At 34.8% G+C, this 20,481-nt stretch overlaps 2 long non-coding RNA genes across 2 annotated transcripts; both read right to left on the reverse strand.

The window, feature by feature from the left end:
- Positions 1–10: 10 nt before the first annotated feature.
- Positions 11–6,064, reverse strand: LOC311084767. The gene is made up of 3 exons (XR_014606595.1): positions 5,063–6,064; positions 618–4,864; positions 11–408 (listed from the first exon to the last, which is right to left on the reverse strand). It is a non-coding gene; the product is annotated as an uncharacterized lncRNA (long non-coding RNA).
- Positions 6,065–6,208: 144 nt separating this feature from the next.
- LOC311084165 lies at positions 6,209–10,790 on the reverse strand. Its single transcript, XR_014606447.1, has 3 exons — positions 9,041–10,790; positions 8,847–8,936; positions 6,209–7,998 (listed from the first exon to the last, which is right to left on the reverse strand). It is a non-coding gene; the product is annotated as an uncharacterized lncRNA (long non-coding RNA).
- Between the last annotated feature and the right edge of the window lie 9,691 nt (positions 10,791–20,481).

The raw sequence follows: 20,481 nt of genomic DNA on the forward strand, positions 1-20,481 counted from the left end.
GAGAGGAAAAGAGAGACATTAATGTGAGTGAATGCGTCAGTCTGATCTACAACAGAAGACAGAGATCAGGTCAGTAAACACACACATATATCATCAGTGCTGTGGTACCTGCACATGTGTGACAGAGTGTGTTGATGTCCAGATGTGTGGTCTGGTTGCTGATGGGATTGTTCAGCACACAGCTGTAGGTGTTTTTATCCTGATATTCCACCTCCAGAGGTAGAGAGAGACTGATGCTGAGATCACACACACTGATGCTGGACAATACACTGATTCCTGCGTACCAGGAGAGAGTCACATCACTCACATTCAACACCGATGAACACACCAATGAACAATTTGATGAAGATGAAGATGATGAAGAACAGTGTGAAGAGTTACTGATGATGACAGGAACAGGCAGACGAGCTGGAAAACATGAGAGAATAAAATGGAATTTGGATGAACTTGATATAAAAAATGCTTGGTATAATGTGCTGAGTGAATGTTTAGTATAATAACAGTTAGTGTGTTTATCATCTCACACACTGAGATCTTACATATATTTACAATCTTAATAGTTCAAGTAAAATAAAAACGAGAATATGTGAACATTTGGACAAATGATCTCTACTCACCATAGACTGAAACATTAAATAATTTTGATGATGATTTCGCTCCACTTATCACTAGTTCATAAACTCCAGTATGTTCAGTTGTGGTGTTTGTGATGGTCAGAGATCCAGTTTGATCGTCCAGCTTCAGTCTGTCTCTGAATCTCCCATCAGGAACATCATCATATATCGAGGAAATTACTCTACTGATTTTAGCTAAGACAGACTTTTCATGTCTAAATGTCCACAGTATATCTTCAACTTCATGTATTTCATGTATTTCAAGTCTAGTGTTCAGAGTAACAGAATCTCCCTCCATCACTGACACTGAATCACCAAACACACCTGGAGAACAAAACAAGTTTTCATTCTTGTTGGTTTAGAAACCCTGAAATCTGTTTTTTTTTTTTTTTTTAAATGTGAAATGAAGAACAGCAGACACACATGCGGTTAAACATCACTTATAAGAACAGACAGAAGAGCATGATCTTTACACGATCTCCTGTAGAGCAAAATAAACATGTGATGGTTCATCTCACACTTGTAAAACAAGTTTCACTCAGCTAATTATTTCCAATCATTTCATAGTTGTGTGTGTGGGACATTAAAACAGACTATAAAGTAAATCTCAGTAAATCTGGGAAGAAAAGCAAATGCAAATCCCTAATTTGAACAACAGCAGTTGATAATGTTCAGAAAAAAAAAATTATTAAGCTGTAAAAATGTTTTTATAACTTACCAAGACAACTCCTGCACAAACAAAAGAAAAGAAACATGTGAAGCATTTTCTCCAGTAGTTCAGTGTCTGATGTAATAAGACTATATCCGCTGGAAACAGTCAAGCTGGTGTGAATCCTCCCACGACACAGCTTAACCCTTCTAATGCACACACACATGCACTGTATATTTATATATTATTACATATATATAAAAAAAGTGCTCTTATTAAGACTTTACATGTTCTTATTAGCAAAAACATGATTTTTTTATCACTTAACACTGATAAATATAATAGTTGTCTGACTGTGCTAAGTATGTGAAAGTATAGAGTGTAATATTGTGTAAATCTTCCTAAATATCATGTTAAAATAAAGATTATGGACTAAATGTTCCACAATCATTTAGTTGTAGTGAATGATAAAACAGGTTAAATCATCTCCCATCTCTCATTGCTGGTCTTACTGAGGTGAAACACTAACAGCTCGATGTCTGAGTCAAACTGAAACCTGTGGTCTGATTTCTTCAGAAACATGGTGTGATCTGCTGGATGGACAGACATCTTGTGCAAGAGGCTTTTAGTGCATGTGTGATTACTCTGTAGTTTTCCCCCCTGCTATTATGAACCTCACAGTTGATGCCCTCTGCACAGAACAGATTAAAGAAAAAATCAAAAAGCATCAAAATGTCACAGGTCAGATGTCCAAAAAGGATTACTTATCGTGAATCATTGATACACTTCACATATCTAAAGCCCTAAATAAAACACCAGTAGCTTGATCCAAACTGCCTCTACACTTTAAACAGAAATATCACCAATTACTCTTTAATGCAGACACAGTAATCCAGGACAGAGAGAAAGATTAAAAACACAATGATTGAGAAGCACATATTTCTGTGTGCGCTTCAGATATGTTGTGTTTTTCGTGTCTTGTGCTTGAATGCTTACAGTATATTGGCAAGGCTTGACAGTGATGGTTTCTTCAACTGTCTGGAACATCTTTCATGCTGTCACTCAAGATAAATATGAGGATGACATCTAGTGGAGAAGACTAACATTAACATCAGCCATATATATTTTTTTTCCCCAGCCCTATTCAACATGACTTTTACTGGAAACAAGAGTTGGCCATATTAGATTAGGATAGTTACACTTCTATTGTGTAGTTTGTATTTTTTTATTTGCTCGTTTTCTGCGTTGCACTTGTATGTGTGCGCCTTTAAAGTTGACTTTGTTTGCATTGCACTAATATAATCTTACTTTACATCAAGGTTACAAGTGAAATCTGTAACTTCATTCTATTATGATATATACTACCGGATTGACTTAATTGCTAGTTGTAATTGTCGTTAGAAAACTCAATACACTATAGCTTCCAAGTGCACCATTTTGTTTATTGGAAGCTCATTTATGATAAAGTAAAGACTCAAACATGCACATTTTGGATTTCTCATTCTTATAGCCCAATGTTTAGTTCTCAGAACGTTCTGGGAGCATTAGTTTCTTGTTCCCATGGTGTTTTTATATTGTTTTAAATTTTCCTTTCTGCCCTCCGAACATGTTTGAGTAAGTAAAACTCCCATCTACCATTGACTCGCCCCATACCCCTACCAATATTTCTGGAGAAAGGTATTTGTAGAGGTGTCGAAACCATAGTGGATATTATTGAGTGCAGTCATTCAGTCTCATAATGCACCGCAATGAGGCTACGTGTACAGACGAAGTATAAACAATACTTAAACAATCAATCAATAGGGAAACAAACAGCAAATAGTAAGTTATTTTAGTGATTGTTACTACTGTAAAATGGTAATGTGGTATCTGACACCACTGTCTTTTTAAAAAAAGAAATGACAAAAATGATCCTATAGGAAATCCTGCCCTCAATTAAATTGAGTTTGTCCAATGAGTTATTTTTTTGAGTGTACACTCTTTGAAGAAGATCTCAAATTATGGCTTTATAGTAGGAACAATAACTGTAGTACACATTTTGTGGAGAAGTATGATTATCATGGTCAGTTGCTTTATGGTTTAGCAATGCATCTGTTTTTCTTGCTTTTTCAAGTGGTGAACATTATTAATAACCATAATATAAGGAATAATAAGCAATAGTAAATGTTTGACAAAGCAAATTGCACATTTATACTGTGGAATTATGACTCATCCCTCTAGTGGTCAAATTATGTCTTGTTTCTTTGAGTCCATTATATTTTTAATAAAGAGTGATAAGTCTCAGCATTATGATTCAGGTGGCTGGCATTTGTCATGCTACACTGCTAGTGGTTGTAAAAAAGTTTGTTTCTGGAAAAACTTCACTGTTTTAAAAACCACTATTATAATGAAACAATGTTTATACATATGAACTTCTGCATGATGCCATAATAAATAATGCAACAGTAAGTCATGCATTTCTTCTTAAAATGTATCATTTTGTATTTGTCAGTGTGAAATCAAATGTTATTTGAAGCTTCTTTAAAATAGTTCGGCGAAATTAAGCTAGAGTTGAAAATAAACTAGCTAAGCTTAGCTAAGGTCATGCATGTATATGCTTTTTTTGCTCACTGAAATCACACACATCTCGAAGATAATAAATTGGCGAAATAATTGTGCAAGTGTAAAATTAACTGATGACCAATTTACAAATAAAATGAAGTATGTTATTAAAACTAGTTTAATCTAAAAATAGGCCTAAACCAAAACCAATTTGCTGCCTTTGATGCAGATCGCTGAATTAAAATGATTTTCATTGTTTTAAAATTTTGCGATACCATATAGATCTGTGGGCATCGCTGGACCCTTTTTGAAATACACACTGTGCCCCAGTAAAATATTGCTGATAAATCATTTTCTGATATTGTAGATTACTTTCGACCCGAGAATATTCCTTTGTGTTTTCTATCAGCTGTTTAGAATCAGAATGAGCAATGCCAGAATAGTGAGTGAATCACTATTGATCTAATTAAACAGGTTTAGAAAATGGTCTGAAATTGTTTGTGATTCAGTTTGATTCGTTCAAACAGTTCACTTAATCTCTGATTTGTTTGCAGAGGTGTCACACCATAATAATGTGATATTTTATAAGACAGAAAACAAAAAGGGCCCTGGATGAGTTCTATATTTGTTTATAATCCAGGAAACAAACATGCAAATGTCTTCTTTGCCAATGATGAAGCATGTGTGCAGTTACAGCATGCTTAAACCCCGCCCCTGATGATGACATCATTTAATGCCATTTTAATAACTATATCCTCAAACCTTGCAACACGGTCAGCTGTACTTATATTTTGACATACATTATTATCCACAATGCACAGTTTGCTTTTTCAATGCTTTTATTAATTTGAGGAATGTTTCAGAGAAGATACTGAAAAGAGATTAAAGTTTAGAAGATAGTTGATTTCAGAATAACATTTTGGACAATATAATTTTGGAAAAATGTTGTAAATGTAGTTCAATCAAAGTAACTGTGGAGCAGCATGACAGTCTCACAGGTCCTTAACACAAATATAGGGACGTGAGAGTGAACAGCCTGTATCGTTCCAGCAACGGTCAGCTGTAAGGTGGAATAATGAAATAAGTTATTCTGATCATTATAGTGGTGTTAGAATCAAAATGAAATGGAATATTTAATTTAAGGCACTTAAAAAAAAAAGTGAAATCCAAATTGAGTGATTTCATGTTACTGTATGATGTAAAATTGTAGGATTGTAAATTATAATTGAAAGTATTAAAAAACAGACTGCATTCTTACAGGAAAGGTTGATCTCCAAACAGTTCTCATAACCATGTGGATTTGAGTTAGGTTCTCCAGCGCACCAGTGGGTATACAAAAAAAGAGTTCCATCACTCCACAACCAGTGTCCTTCCTAAAGAGTGAAGAGAGTGAATACAAAGAGTGCACTACAGTTGTCAGACTTCAGGAAGAAGCCAATTAAGTTCAGATTTGAAGTCAAACCATCTTCATTAGAAATGTTGCCTTTAAGTCAAGTCAAGTCAAGTATATTTGTATAGCGCTTTTCACAATACAGCAGAGGTGTCAAAAGTATTCACATTCATTACTCAAGTAGAAGTAAAGATACTAGGGTTTAAAAAGACTTCTGTAGAAGTTGAAGTATCAACTCAAGCTTTTTACTCAAGTAAAAGTATAAAAGTACTGGTTTCAAAACTACTTAAAGTATAAAAGTAAAAGTAATGTAAGAAAAAAAAATGCCATTAAGGACAAAAGCTAAGGCCGCGCCACAGGGGCCTATATAGTGCACTACCCCAGCTCCTCAAAAAAACACATTTTTCTAAAGGCCATATTTGACTATAATTATATTAAAATGTTGATGTTGAAAAATTTGGGATGATGCACTAGGCTACCTGTTTCAGCCATATATATGCACATAGAAAATTAATTTTCTAAATAAATAAGCTAAATAAGCGGAGGAATCAGGAAATTAATAAGGTAATGTATTAAGGTTTTTAGTCTATATTGACCTTAACAATACGTAAATTAATTAATTCTGTAATGTCACAAATAACTAATAAAGACATGGTGGCAGTTTAACAGAGACTTAACTTTACTCCGCTCATAGTGCAATGCAATAGTGCAATACTGTCTTGTTCCTTGCTTTTTGAAGAAGCCAAACACATGTCTGCATCTTTCATTAAAGTGATATAGTTCACCCAAAACTGAAAATCATTTACTCACCCTTAAACTGTTTCAATCCTGTATGAATTTCTTTCTTCTGATGAACACAAAAGAATATATTTTGAAGAATGTCGATAACCAGACAGTGGATGGACCCCATTGACTTCCATAGTAGGAAAAAAAAAATACTATGGAAGTCAATGGCTACCATCAACTGTCTGGTTATCGACATTCTTCAAAATATCTTCTTTTGTGTTCAGCAGAAGAAAGAAACTGGTTTGAAACAACCCGAGAGTGAGTAAATGATGACATAATTTTCATTTTTAACTAAGTGAACTAATCATTTCACAGAAATTAACTGTTGGCATATGTTTCACATCAATACTGTCCAGTTTGTCCTGTTGGACACGACACACAGCAATACTGTCAAGTGTCACTTGTGACCATTGCTCTGAGCCATGTTTTCAGTGTCCTAAGAGCATTGAAACTTCTTTCAGTCCAGCTGATGAGACTGGGATGATTTGATCAACAGGCCTCTCATTTCAACAAGACCAGCCTTCAACAGACCAAGCAATGTTATTTTTTCATGTTTTATGTGGACTATAGACTAACCTTACCTATCACAGAAAACTGACTGCATTTTTACATTTTCAAAAAACAAAAGTCTGATTTATAAGCTGTTTTCTAAAAAAAAAAAAAAAAAAAAACCCAAAAGGACAAGGATTTCGGATATTGACATCTTTGTGGGGATATTTTGACCCTATAATGTAGAGTTGCACACACACTCTCTCTCTCTCTCTCTCACGCTCACGCACCGTAGTCCCCCAGAGTGCAGTCTGGACGATGGGGCGGGGCGACACTTTTGGGCGGAGCGACACGTGTCGCCCCGCCCACCTTAACGTTTATTGGTTTATAATAAAGATGATCTTATTGGTGCAGAGAAGTGTGACGCTATTACAGATTATTGGTGCAGAGAAGTGTGACGCTTTGGGCAGGCTGGGAATGCGGAAGAACACAACAGACGAATAAACTTGTTTATAAATTTTGCGATCGTTGTTGCGATTCCACAATATTCCATTGAAGTAGAAATACGAAGAGAATAGAAAGAATGGTTTAATTAACAATCACTCCCTCAACAGCTGTAGTAGATGGTTCGTTACTCAGTTTTTTGTAAGTTAATGACACAGTAGTATAAGTATGGGACGCAATGTACCTTAAAATCACACACACACAGAGAGAGAGAGAGAGCAAACTATAGCGGACATGTCACCAGTCTCACTGTAACCATGAGTTTCCGTTAGCCCCTACGAAAATGATTACTATATATTTTTTTTTTTTTACTACATATACGGCTGTTAAACTTCACTGATCATACGGATTATTGATCCAAAAAGCCATGGTAATCACAAATTAACCATGGTTGTGCTATAAAAAAAAGTTGAATTATAGTATTTGTGCATCATACATAAATGTAATCAATAACCATGGTTTTACTATAATAAACTTATAAGGGAGCATCTACATGCTCTTAAAAACAAAACAAAGACTGTCACTTTTTATTTATTATATAGACTCCAAACTGCTTGTTAGTTAAACTTCATGCCTATTAGCAAATGACATTACATCAAATGTAAGAACAGCAGAATGTAATTTATGCAAACCTTAAAGAACCAAGGTACCTTACCATATGCACAATGAGTGAATTTTTGTCATACACATTTGCCACAGCTTTTCAGTAGAACACTATACATAAAGTTTAACTTGAAGTTGCATCAATTACTACATCAAAACCAGGTCATCTCTCAATTCCCATTCTGTAGGTACAAGTTTTATGAGTTTAACGGAAATTCATTTCCTGCAGCAAAAAAACAGTCCTGCGAGCAAAATCCTGTACAATGATCTTCGGAGTAAAAGCCCAGCAGTTCCCCTCGTCTTCCTCTTCCCCTATACCCTGGTGGATAGAACTTGAAAAGCTCCAAGCATTCCGAGCATTCCCTGATTGTAGATCTGTCTGAATTCTTAGTCCTGAGAGAAAATCTTACAGTTGACCACACCTTAAAATGTAAAGACAAAATACAGAAAAGATATAAGTGTGGAGATTCAAGTTTAAATGTCACATAATTTAATAATGTCAAATTACAGTGCACACACACAACTGTATTAGGCTTCCCATTAGCAGTCCTCAGACTTTTTTCTTCTTCTACTGGAGTTGCTTGAAACAACATGTTTAAAGTTCAGTCTTTACTACTGCACTTAAATGTGACTAATGTTTTAAGATCACTGTGCATACTAACTTTTATACAGTATATTATATTAGGGTTGCAGCAGTATGACAGTTTCATGGATAAAAGAGAGTAATATCTCACATATTTGCTTATTTAAAGTACTGTAATGTACTATTGCTCTATATCAAATCTTAAATCCCGAGATCAAGGTTTTAACCCATGCTATTTTCAGTAGATGCCCAACTATACACTATTTACTGCATCCCTTCCATCCGTAAACTGTGATGAGCTTTGTTTCTAGTCAAAAATAAAGCAAAATGTATCAAATTCTGTTACTTTTATCACACAATTCAAACAGTAAATGCAGTTTTGACACTCTAGGCTATGTGGTGTGACAGTAGAGGTGGGCAGAATATCCAAAAGCTGTATGCAAGTAAAAGTACTTATAGAAATAATTACTTAAGTATAAGTAATAATATTTATTGTTATTGGAGTAGGAGTAAAAAATTATCCAATGACAAACGATTTTTAAAAATATTATATATTTAAAAATGACTCTCATTTTAATGAGCAGGACCAGATACCATTAAACCATGATAATTTCTGAAACTGTTTTTGTACTGTGAAAATCTCATACCACTGCAACCCTGAGTAGTACAAGTTTACAAGTCGGTTACCTGTAGAACACTGAAGTTCAGATTCAGGTGTAACTGCTGGCTTGCTCCTATTATCCATTAGGTTTTTGGTCTTCATGTTTGGAAGAGATCCTTATAAAGCAATAGAGATATTACCAGATAGAACAGATCACTCAACATGGAGAGGATTATGCCAAACAAATATGTGACATTTTGTTTTTGTCAAGAAGTCTGACCTCTGTTTGAAGAAGCGGAAGTTGTCGATGTGGGATCTTGTCTTTTTGCTGTATCACAAAACCTCTCCACTTTCAATGCAGGTCTCTTTCTAATGCAGGATTCAGCTCCAAACCTCTGTGCTGCCGAGCTGCAGGCGCTGTACTTGTGCTGTACGCTCAGACCCACTACACAATCAACAATTATTCATAAAAAAAATATTGAGAAATTATTAATTCATTCAAACTTGAACAATTCAGTAATTTATTGCTCTCGATCTCAAAAAAATAAAAAAATAAAAAATGTAAACATAGCTTTAAGAAAATGAAACATATTGCTTTTGTATAACAGAACAAGTTCTTCAAGATTCAATTACCTGTGTCTTTATTCATGACATTCTCAATATGCATGTCTGAAGTAACTCCTGGGCCCAGTTTTTCAAAAGTAATCCAGTGGGATTTCGGATCACGGATTGGATCAAATCTTGGAAATGGGTTTTTCAAAAGCAAAAGAGGGATTCTGAACTAAGATCAGATCATGTAATCCGATCTTAAATTTGATCTGGATCAAACCTGCCCTTTGGGTTTTTCAGAACTTTGAACTCGGTTTGGGATCTATTTGATCCAAAAAAACAGGATTATCCTGATCCCATCAGAAGGGTGGATTCAGTTGTGATTTTTCGAAACAAATAAAACCAGAGAGGTTTTTTTTTTAAGTGAATGATCACAAAATCAATGTTTACTGATGATATATACATTTCTTCACATTTGAAGCATATATGAAGCATGTCACATCTAATGAGATATGGTAAAACAACAAAATCAACAATTTATCATTATAACAAAATAAGGAAAGTAAAATGTTTCTGTTTATTACACTGTTTCTGTTTCTTAAAATTAAAATAAACAATGGTTATTTGTGGCCACCGGTATTTTGCCAACTGTTGTTCTTTGCTAAGCCATTAGGCTACACTGTTGGTTCCATTTAAGGCTCTAGTAAACAGGATTTGGTGATCCTGAAAAGTTCCTATCCGGATCAGATTGGTCCAATCCGATGTTGCTTTGAAAAACTAGCTCAAAAGTAAGCTGGATTACGTGATCACGGATCACAAAAAAAAGGATTACTAAATCCGGATCAATTTTATCCGGATTAAACCTTTTGAAAAACCAGGCCTTGGTTCAACACAAGGCTCATGGTGGCTTAATATGTGGGTCATTAATTGTGACCTATTAATAACGGTCTTCTCACAAAAGCAGCAGTGAAAATGTGCCTTTTCTCTGCACTGGTTGCTGCATTTGACAATGAAGAAATCTGAAAATTAATGAACTAAGCACATTACCAAGCGAACTTAATTTAATATGGTTATAGTAATTATTTAATACAAATCATCAATTTGGAAAACCAAACCTTTGTATCTTACTGCGGTTTCAAAATGTCTACGATGTTATATTTTTAAATATATTTATAAAAATCTACACAACCATTTTTACTCACCAGTTGGAATCGCAATCAACGTGGAGTATCGTTTGTTCGTTACTGCTGCTGCCGCCGCCACCGTGCCGTTCATCACAAACTGCCCCCTGGGGGGTCGGAGGAAAATGCGAAAGGCGGGAACAGAAAAATAGGGGCGGGGCGACACGTGTCACTCCGCCCAAAAGTGTCGCGTCGCCCCGCCCCATCGTCCAGAGTGCACTCTGGGGTTACTCCACGCACACACACACACACACACACTCTCTCTCTCTCGCTCACGCACACACACACACTCTCTCTCTCTCTCTCACGCGCACACACACACACACTCTCTCTCTCTCTCTCTCTCTCTCTCACACACACACACACACACTAACGATTATGTTTGTGTTATGTTACGATTGTCATTATATTGTAAAAACGTCTGTCCCCAAATCAATATTTGACGCAATTTGCCCCGTATTCTTGAGCACAGAACTGTTGATTTCTTCCTCGCTTACCGCATCTAGGTTTCCTTAGGACTCGGAGGAGTTTTGGCGCTTCGCACAACCAAATGTGACTACAGCCTCTCACAAGTTAGAAAGAAAACACAAAGCCAATCAGTTTAGCGATGTGTGTTCAGGAGGCGGGACTCAGATCTATTAACCGTTTGTGTAATTGGCCAATTATTTTTTTTTAACGACAACAAGACGGAATGAAAACAAGCCGGAATGAACTAGGAGTAACGAGGCTATTTTTTAAAATTTTAAGAGTAGAAAGTACAGATAATTGCGTGAAAATGTAAGGAGTAGAAGTAAAAAGTCGTCTGAAAAATAATTACTCCAGTAAGTATAGATACCCAAAATTTCTACTTAAGTAATGTAACGAAGTATTTGTACTTCGTTACTTGACACCTCTGCAATACAGATTGTATCAAAGCAGCTTCACAGTATTAAATCAAAATAACACAACAAGGTTTGTTTCTAGTGGAAAAAAACGTCCACGTTTGGTAAGGCTGATCAATAGTATTATTGATTGATTAAATTAACTGAGCAAACCCCAACTGAGCAAGCCAAAGGCAACAGTGGCAAGGAACCGAAAAACTCCTTCAAGTGACCTAATGGAGAAAAAAAAACCTTGGGAGAACCCAGGCTTAGTCGGGGACCAGATCTCCTCTGGCGTTTATGAACTAGAGGCCGGATTTAACTGTAAGATTAAAAGTATTATATGAATGCCTGGCTGAAGAGATGCGTCTTTAATCTAGTTTTAAACTGGGAGAGCGAGTCTGAGCAACGAACAGTATCAGGAAGGCCATTCCAGAGTTTAGGAGCTAAATGTGAAAATGCTCTCCCTCCTTTGGTGGATCTGGATATCCTAGGTATGACCAAAAGCCTCGAATTTAGTGATCTTAAAGAGCGCGATGGATTATAGGGCGATAGAAGATCTGTTAAATAGACTGGAGCTAAGCCGTTTAGGGCTTTATAAGTCAGTAGCAATACCTTGTAATTAATACGGAACTTTATAGGTAACCAATGTAGTGATGATAAAATTGGTGTTATATGATCATATTTTCTTGATCTAGTAAGAACTCTAGCGGCTGCATTTTGGACTAACTGTAGCTTGTTTATTGAGGATGCAGGACAACCGGCTAATAAAGTATTACATTAATCTAGTCTCGAGGTCATGAATGCATGAACTAACTTTTCTGCATCAGAAACTGATAGCATGTTACGTAGCTTAGCAATGTTTCTAAGGTGGAAAAAGGCTGTTCTTGTAACATATGAAATATGATTTTCAAAAGACAGGTTGCAGTCTAGTATAACACCCAGGTCTTTTACTGTAGAGGATAAAGTAACAGGACATCCTAATATGTTATATTGTGAGAGGTTTTGTGGGCGGTTTTTTGAACCGATAAGTAGTACCTCTGTCTTGTCTGGATTTAATAAAAGAAAATTACGTGTCATCCAATCTTTTATATCTTTAACACACTTTGTCAATTTGGATAATTTAGCGTTTTCATCCGGCCGTGATGAAATATATATTTGAGTGTTTAAAGTAGAACTTTTAGTTTAAACGAATAGGTCTCTTTACACAAAAAAAAAAAAAAAAAAATGTTGGGTTATTTTTTCAGTATTTGGGTAGTTTTCCTGTGCTACCCAGAACTAGGGTCAGACGTAACAAACCAGGGAGTGTTATTTATCGCAGGCTTTTGCCACAGGTCTCTTCAGGAGAGAGCGCAGCATCGTCAAAATGGTGCAGGCCTATTTCTTCTGTAAAATACAGGTTTGTGTACATTTAATTTTATCTTTAAATTTGTTATTGTGCTGTATATTGTATATTTACATTTTATGCAAAGCAGGGGCGCGATGCGAGTCACCTTTTACACTAGTGTCACATGACTCGCGTCGGTCTTTTCGCCTGATGGAAACGTCTGATGCCTTGCATAAAATCTTATTAAAAAATATACAGAACATAAATACCTATATTAAAATATGTTCTCAGAACTGTGCACTGACTGTTTATGGACATGTTATGTAGTCAGTCAAAGCATATTTCGGCTATGAGTGAAATGCAGGGCGGCAAATTTCGATCCCCTGCCAAATTATCACCCCTCTCGTTGAAGTCAGTACCTGATTGCCTAATCCTAACCCCACCCCCTCCCCCACAACTAATCCTAAACCTACCAATGCTAGGGGGGAAATAATTTGGCGGGGTTGAAATTCGGCACAACACCTGTTCAAGATCCAGCGTTTACGGTGGAAACGGGACAACAGAGACTGGTTGATTACACTTGAATTTATTATATTAAATATACTGTACTGTAAAATATGATTGAAAATTAAGGAAATTATCATGCAAGCCATGTATCGAGTGTTTTAAAAATGTTTATAGGATTTAAGTTAATCCGTAGACATTCATTCATGTATGAAGGAAAGACATAATAATAAAAAAGAATCAACTCTGATGGCTTAATCAACCCATTATGTTGGGTTAAATAAACAACCCAATTAGCTGTAAAATTAACCAATCATGAGTTCTGTCCTTTATTTACCCAGCCCTTGGGTTGTTTTTAACCCAGTGTTCTTTTAGAGTGTAGGACACACATCTGAACTTACTACAGCATCATGAGCACCAATCCAAGTTTGTGTGGAAGAAGGCATCAGACTCAGCAGGAAATCATTTTCCAGTTTATTACGCACAGATGCGAGGTTCGCTCCAAGACTTTGACAGTTTCTCTAAAGAGACAGAATTTTTTTTTATTGTCAATATACAAAATCAAATGTTTTGTAGCATAAAGCAAAAGTGACAACATTTTAGACATTTGCAAACAAAGTCTGTTCTAATTGATTATTTGCTCAGTCACAATTTCGTACTATTTATTTGCAGAAAAAAAAAGTTTCACTATAAAAATTACATTCCCATTAACTATCACTGAAAAAAAGAACTTGTAGGATTTACTTGATAAAATTCTCGTAACAATTTGCACTAACAAGTAAAGTTAAGTAAATTTTACTGCTACTGCCCTGTACAACTTGCCTGTTATCAAGTAAAATCTACTTACTATTAAACTTCACATTCATTTGACATTTCATTGAAGTAATTAAGTAAATATTACTTAATAATATTTAATTTATTTAATTTCACATATAGAATAAAGTAACATTTACTTAACTAACTTCAGTAAATTTAACAAAATTTACTTTTTACTCTACAAAATAACACTGAATTAAACCACACATTTAGAGTGTATGTTTTACTCAGAAATATCTAAATAAATAATACAATAAATATTGTATAAATTCCATACTTTATCTAAGTAAATAAAAGTAACAAACTACATGAACACGGAGACCTCAATACTTGGTACACAATGACGGTAACATTCGATAGATCGTTTTTGAGTATGACTGTGTTATTTTGCGTGGAAAATTTATCCAGATGTCACAAAACGGCAAGTTGTAAACCTAACAACAAAAGTAATGATAAAACGGAGTAAATGCAGCTGGAAAACAGTTAAAAATAAACCTTATTAATTATTCATGCCCCAGTGCATGATGGTAACACCAGTATTATAAAAGTTGGGTAGGTTTTACTTAATTTTATATCATTGATATCAACGGTTTAATTTTTATTTTTAACGGTTTAACTTTTCCATGTAGAAATTACTTTTTTTTTTTTTTTTTCTGTAGTATTTACTTCACCAGAGAATAATTTGTATCAGTTTAAATTAATAATTTGATACAATGCACTTATTGGGTACATACATATCTTTACATCTGTCTTTTAAGATGTAGTTAAAGACACCTAATATTAAGTTTGACCAAATCATCTTGTTGTACACATTACCTCTGCTGTGATCCATTTAGCCGGATGAGAAAAGTACTTGTAGCATCGGAGTCCAAATTGTATCCATCCAGTGGGGCATTTTCTGGCTAAATCAACTGGATGTACTTCATTTGTCCATGTTCCATTAACATCTCTTGTAATATTCACTGCAAAGAATTTGTTTTTATTTTTTATTTATGTATAGCTTATTTTATGTTTGAGTGATTATGTGCTAAAAATATGTGTACTTTATACACTGTAAACTCCTTAATAATCATGGAATTATTAGTCATTAGAATATTTCATATTTCCAAAATATTTAGGTTTTTACTAAATAAATGTCTTGGTTACCTTCTGTATTCCCCATGGAGAAGATAATGAAAAGAAGCAAACAACTTTTCAGCATTGCCATGATGAACCTGAAATCAATAAGCAGGAAAAGTTAAATGTCTGCATGCACTCATACGCTGCACACTGCGATTCTCAATGCATTTAAAGACAGCTCAAAAATACTTCAGGTAGAACATTTATTCAGAAGGTTTCTGTTCCAAAAACTCACCTTGGTTTTCAAATTGTTGCCTTTAGCAGATTTTGTGAAGAGCCAGAGCCTGTGCAATACAGTTATATTCTCATATCTATTGAATGAAGAGGGGTAATATTTATACACATGATATCAGGAAGTAGCAACTGGGTGTCCTATGGGCAAAGATCAAACGTTACCATTTACGGGATATAAAGAATTATAGTAGTAATTAAGCAAGGTCAAATGTTCAAATGTTCATGTGTCTCGAGTTCCTGTTTGTGTACAAGTGTGCCAGGGATCAAGGTTCTTCACTAAAAAAAACTTTTCTTTTGCAAGTTTTTGCACTCCTATTTTTTTTAAAGTAAATGTCACATGTATGGAATTAAGTTAGGTAAAATGAACAAAGAGCGTAAGTAAATTTAACTTGGCCAGTTAGAGTTTGTGGAGTAATTTATACTTACTCATTTGAAGTTTTCTTTGCAATACTCAATACATTTCACTCACTCTTTGTTTGTAAATTTTACTCAAACAATATACACTGAAAAAATGACTTGTAGGATTTACTTGAAATCAATTAGCAGTAACACATTTTAAGTAAATTTTACTGCTACTGCTCTGTACAGCTTACCTGTTATTTTCAAGTACTGTACTGTATCTACTTACTATTGAACTTAAATTAATTTGACATTTAATTGACACTTAACATGTAATTGAAGTAATTAAGTAAATATTACTTCATTATATTACATTTATTTAATTTCATGTATAATTAAGTAACATCTACTTAACTAAGTTAATTTAACTAAAGTAACTTTTTACTCAAACAATTTAATACTGAATTAAACCACACTTTTATGTTACTTAGAAACATCGAAGTAAATAATAAATATATAAATAATAAATAATAAATATAATTAACACAACACCTGAACACCTCAATACTTGGTACACAATACACAATGACAGAAACATTCGATAGATTAGTTGAGTATAAATGTGTCCTTTTGAGTAGTACCTTTTAGTAGAGAACTACCTTTTTCATGTAGAATTACCGAGCTAAAAGCCTCGGACCAGTAGCTACGGGCCCAAAATCTGCTGCGTTTCCACATGTCGAGCCAGAAGCTCTACAGCGCTTTAATAAAAACCCGCCTGTAACACGTCTCTCTGGAATAACGTCACACATACCCATCATTTCACCAACAAATGGAAGTTTTATCAGAAAACTAATCAGAAAGAAATCAATGGAAACTACCATGATCGCAAAACAAACATGATAGTGACCATTTGCTGGCATTTTTGTTGTTTAGCCTAGGCTACTTCCCAGCAAACACAGAACGTTGGCACCCAACCTTCTAACAACGTTTTAACAACATGGCCAAAAGGTTGCTATAACTACGTTGTGTGGTGAAGGTTGTTACAGCGTTGTCACAGGGTTGACATTGAACCACCGTTCAGGGCCATTGCTTAAGGTTGTGCCTAGGATGTCTGGACAACCACTGGACGACACATGTACTCGTCACTGCCCTGAAGCGTGAAAATCAGCCTTTTAAATTTCAACTGACCGTTGGGCCGTCTCTCATTCTTCATCGAGCAATCCATACGTGAGAATTGCATTTAATTTATCTCAGCTAACACAACCTACAACTTCCTTGTCTAATTCTTCTAGTCAAGTATGACAAATAATGAAGTGGCGGTAATGAAGTGGAGAGTTACGTCGTTGTACAGGAAACACACCCCAGCTCGGGCTTGAGGAGTGGTTATGAACAGAGGTGGAGTTTACTCAGCAGAGACATTTACGTTGTGGCAATGTCTGTGGCATGTTGCATTTCTACTATGGCAACGTCACTGTCTATGTGCTCGCAACATTTTAACAACGTAGAATTGTAAGACGCGACAGGGCTGTAGCAACGTTGTTGAGCGACATTCAGCAACTGAGAGAAGACGTTCTGACAGTAAAATTTGTTATGCTATATATCCCCCATTTAGCATGTTATGGTTTGTGATTAATTTTTAAATATTCATATGTTAGATAATTATATACTTTTAAAATATTGTTTATCCTTATTATTAAAGCTGGGACAGAGATGGGTCTTGTTGCCCACTTGGGTCCCACCTAGTACCAAGTGCAATACTACATGAAATTCATCTGGGCATTTAACATGGGGCCATTATGGAACCTGCGGACAATCCTACATGGGGCCCATTTTTCAGCCATATGGCTGGGTTATGGGCCTAACAGTTAATTCATTATTATCAAGACCTGCAAGTGTACACTTTGAAGAGTAAAAATGACAATTAGACATTTACAAAATTTGGTTAGCTAATTCAGCTTTATTAAAACTGCATGGTAATGAAATTGCACTTCCAAAAGTCATACATTTGTGAGAAAAACAAACAAACAAACATATTATACAGGGAGTGGACTAACGTTACCTTGCATGAGCAGACATGAGAAAATCTAGCAAAGAAACGAATGAGACGACAAATCAAAGGAAAAAATAAAAACAGTTACAAAATGTATTTATTTTTTCTCTGTGCGTTTCCAAAAAAAAAGGGAAAAACATTAATGTGCAACAATAGTAGGTTACGTGCTTAAGTTGCTGCATGTTCAAGGAGTGCTGAAATCAATTACTCATCATTAAAGTCATTTTGGCTTCATACTTTTGGCATAAAGTTAAATATTTGTCATACCTGACCAGAAGAATTAGACAAGGAAGTTTTAGGTTGTGTTTAAAATCTGTATTGGTGCAACACATCCTTAATCTTTATCTGCTAAAATGATCTGCTGTAAAGGAAAATCAGTGTTTAAAGTTACATAATTTATTGAAAATCAATACATGATATTTATTGCAGATTTTTTTAAATTAATGACACTTGCACATTTTGACTAATTAATTTCCATGACTTTTGTAGAAGTTTATAATAATTATTTTTTTTATTTTTTTTAGAATTAAAAAATAGCCTGAAATTTAAAAATGACTCAATGGAAGATTTCGGCTTTTCTGATAGCAAAAACAGAGACATTTACATTCACTATAGAAATGTCTGTTATTTTCCATGACTTTTGACATTTTATTATCATAACCTTTCTGGACCTGGTAATTTCAATTTAAAATTCTTAACATAGAATGAATTTCAAGCAAGTAAACTTCACAATGATGATTAATTTGTTACATATCAGCAGATAGAAGTCTAATTTGAACAGTAACAGCCACTTTATTGCTCCGAAATGAAAAAAAAAAGAGCCATGAATTGTTTTTATAACTTACCGATCAGACTCCACCAGCTCAAACAGAACAAAACACATGTGTGAAACATTTTCTTCAGTAGTTCAGTGTCTGATCTAAAATATATATATATATATATATATATATATATATATATATATATATATCCACCCACTGAAACACTATATATGTGTGAATCCTCCCACCAGCCCACGACAGAGTTTGACAGTCTTAGTTTTACTCGCTCATATGATAATAATGTTATAGTTCATCTGACCCTTATAAGACTTTAACTGTCCTTAATGGGTGAAAACATTCTTTATTTTTATCAATTAACATACTTTTGAAAGAGAGTTGATTTAGTGACTTAGGTTGTGTGTAAATATTCAGTTCTCAAGTTTAGTTACATTAAGTGTTTACAAGTTTAGTTACATTTAGTACATTAAGTGCATGAGAGAACGGACATTGTGTGTGTGTGTGTGTGTGTTTAGTTTGTATGTGAAGAGCCTCTTCCTGTCCTGCTGTATATTGCTTATAGATATGAGATAAATCGAGGGAGAAAAGCAATAGATTCACATTGATTATATTTAACACTGCCAATCAAAATTTTAGTTTGTAAAAGTTACTATTTTTTTGGTTTGTTTGTTTTGGAAAATTATACTTTATTTATTAAAGTAAACAAAATGGTAACACTTTGTTTTAAGGTGACATATTTACCCACTACATGTATACTTACTGTAGTAATAACAGTAAATTATGCAAAATTACAAGTAACTGACCCTAACCAAAACACTAACCATAACTCTATAGTAGTTACATGTAGTTAATTAATAGTTAATTAATATTACTCAGAACTTATTTGAGTTAGTATGTAACTACATCAACGTAAAATAGTGTAACCAAAAAAAAAAAAAACTGTTTCATATTCTAAAGGTTGTACAGGTGAAATTTTGTCAACTGTATTCTTTATATGCATAAAGTTTTTATTTCACATTACTTTAATGTAAAATAATGGAATACTATATCTATATAATGAAAGCTGTTGTCAAACTCAGGCACAGTATGAAATTTCTACCCATTGTGCAAAAAAGAAAAAAGGTGTCAGGGAGCGCAGTAGCATTGTTAACCACCGCACAAATCACGTGTTCTTGCCTAATTAGTTTAGTTTTTGTTTGTTTTCCCCTGGATCCCCTCTCCTTTTTGTTGTACCAATCCATCTCTTCAACTACCACTGCCAGGTCTGCTCTCTCTCTCTTACTCTCTCTCTCTCTCTCTCTCTCTCTGCAATTGCCACACTATGTCCCCTGGTGTTCATCTGTGAGCTTGCCTATCTCAGTGTCCTTGCACTGTACTGTACTCATCTCTCCAATGTTTTTTTTGTATCTGCTTTGCTTTTCCTTTCTCTGATGCCTCTTGTTGGGCTGATGTGTCACACCCTGCACGTACCTGTCTGAAATTCTCTTCCTGAAAAAAACTCTTCCTGATTCCTCTCCGGATTGTGGCCTCACTATTTCTCCCTCTGTTTCCATTTTTGTGTGAATTCAATAAATCAATGTTATTTGACTCCTTTTTTTTTACCAGCCTGGCACAATGGCATTTTTATCCACTGATTTTTACTGCCATTTGGTATAACTATAAGACCTCTTATTGACAAGAAAGAAAAAATGCATAAAATATAAGCCAGTTCTCCATTGGACAATGATTTCCTGTTGAGTGTTTCCACTTGCCGATGCTGTTTTTAACTGCTGTTTCTAAAAAAAAACAAGAGATGGCGCCATTGATCACTTAAAATCAAATCAATATCACAAAAGTGATGACCAAAGTATTGTCTGTCTTTATCACTACAGATTGAGGGGAGTATTCCAGAGAGCAGCTTATCTGAGATACTTGGAGTATGTAACACTGATCACCATAATGGTGAAGCAAAGCTAACTATTAT

Source organism: Abramis brama (assembly GCF_963993115.1).
Source record: "Abramis brama genome assembly, chromosome: 6".
In the NCBI taxonomy this organism is placed as follows: Eukaryota; Metazoa; Chordata; class Actinopteri; order Cypriniformes; family Leuciscidae; genus Abramis; species Abramis brama.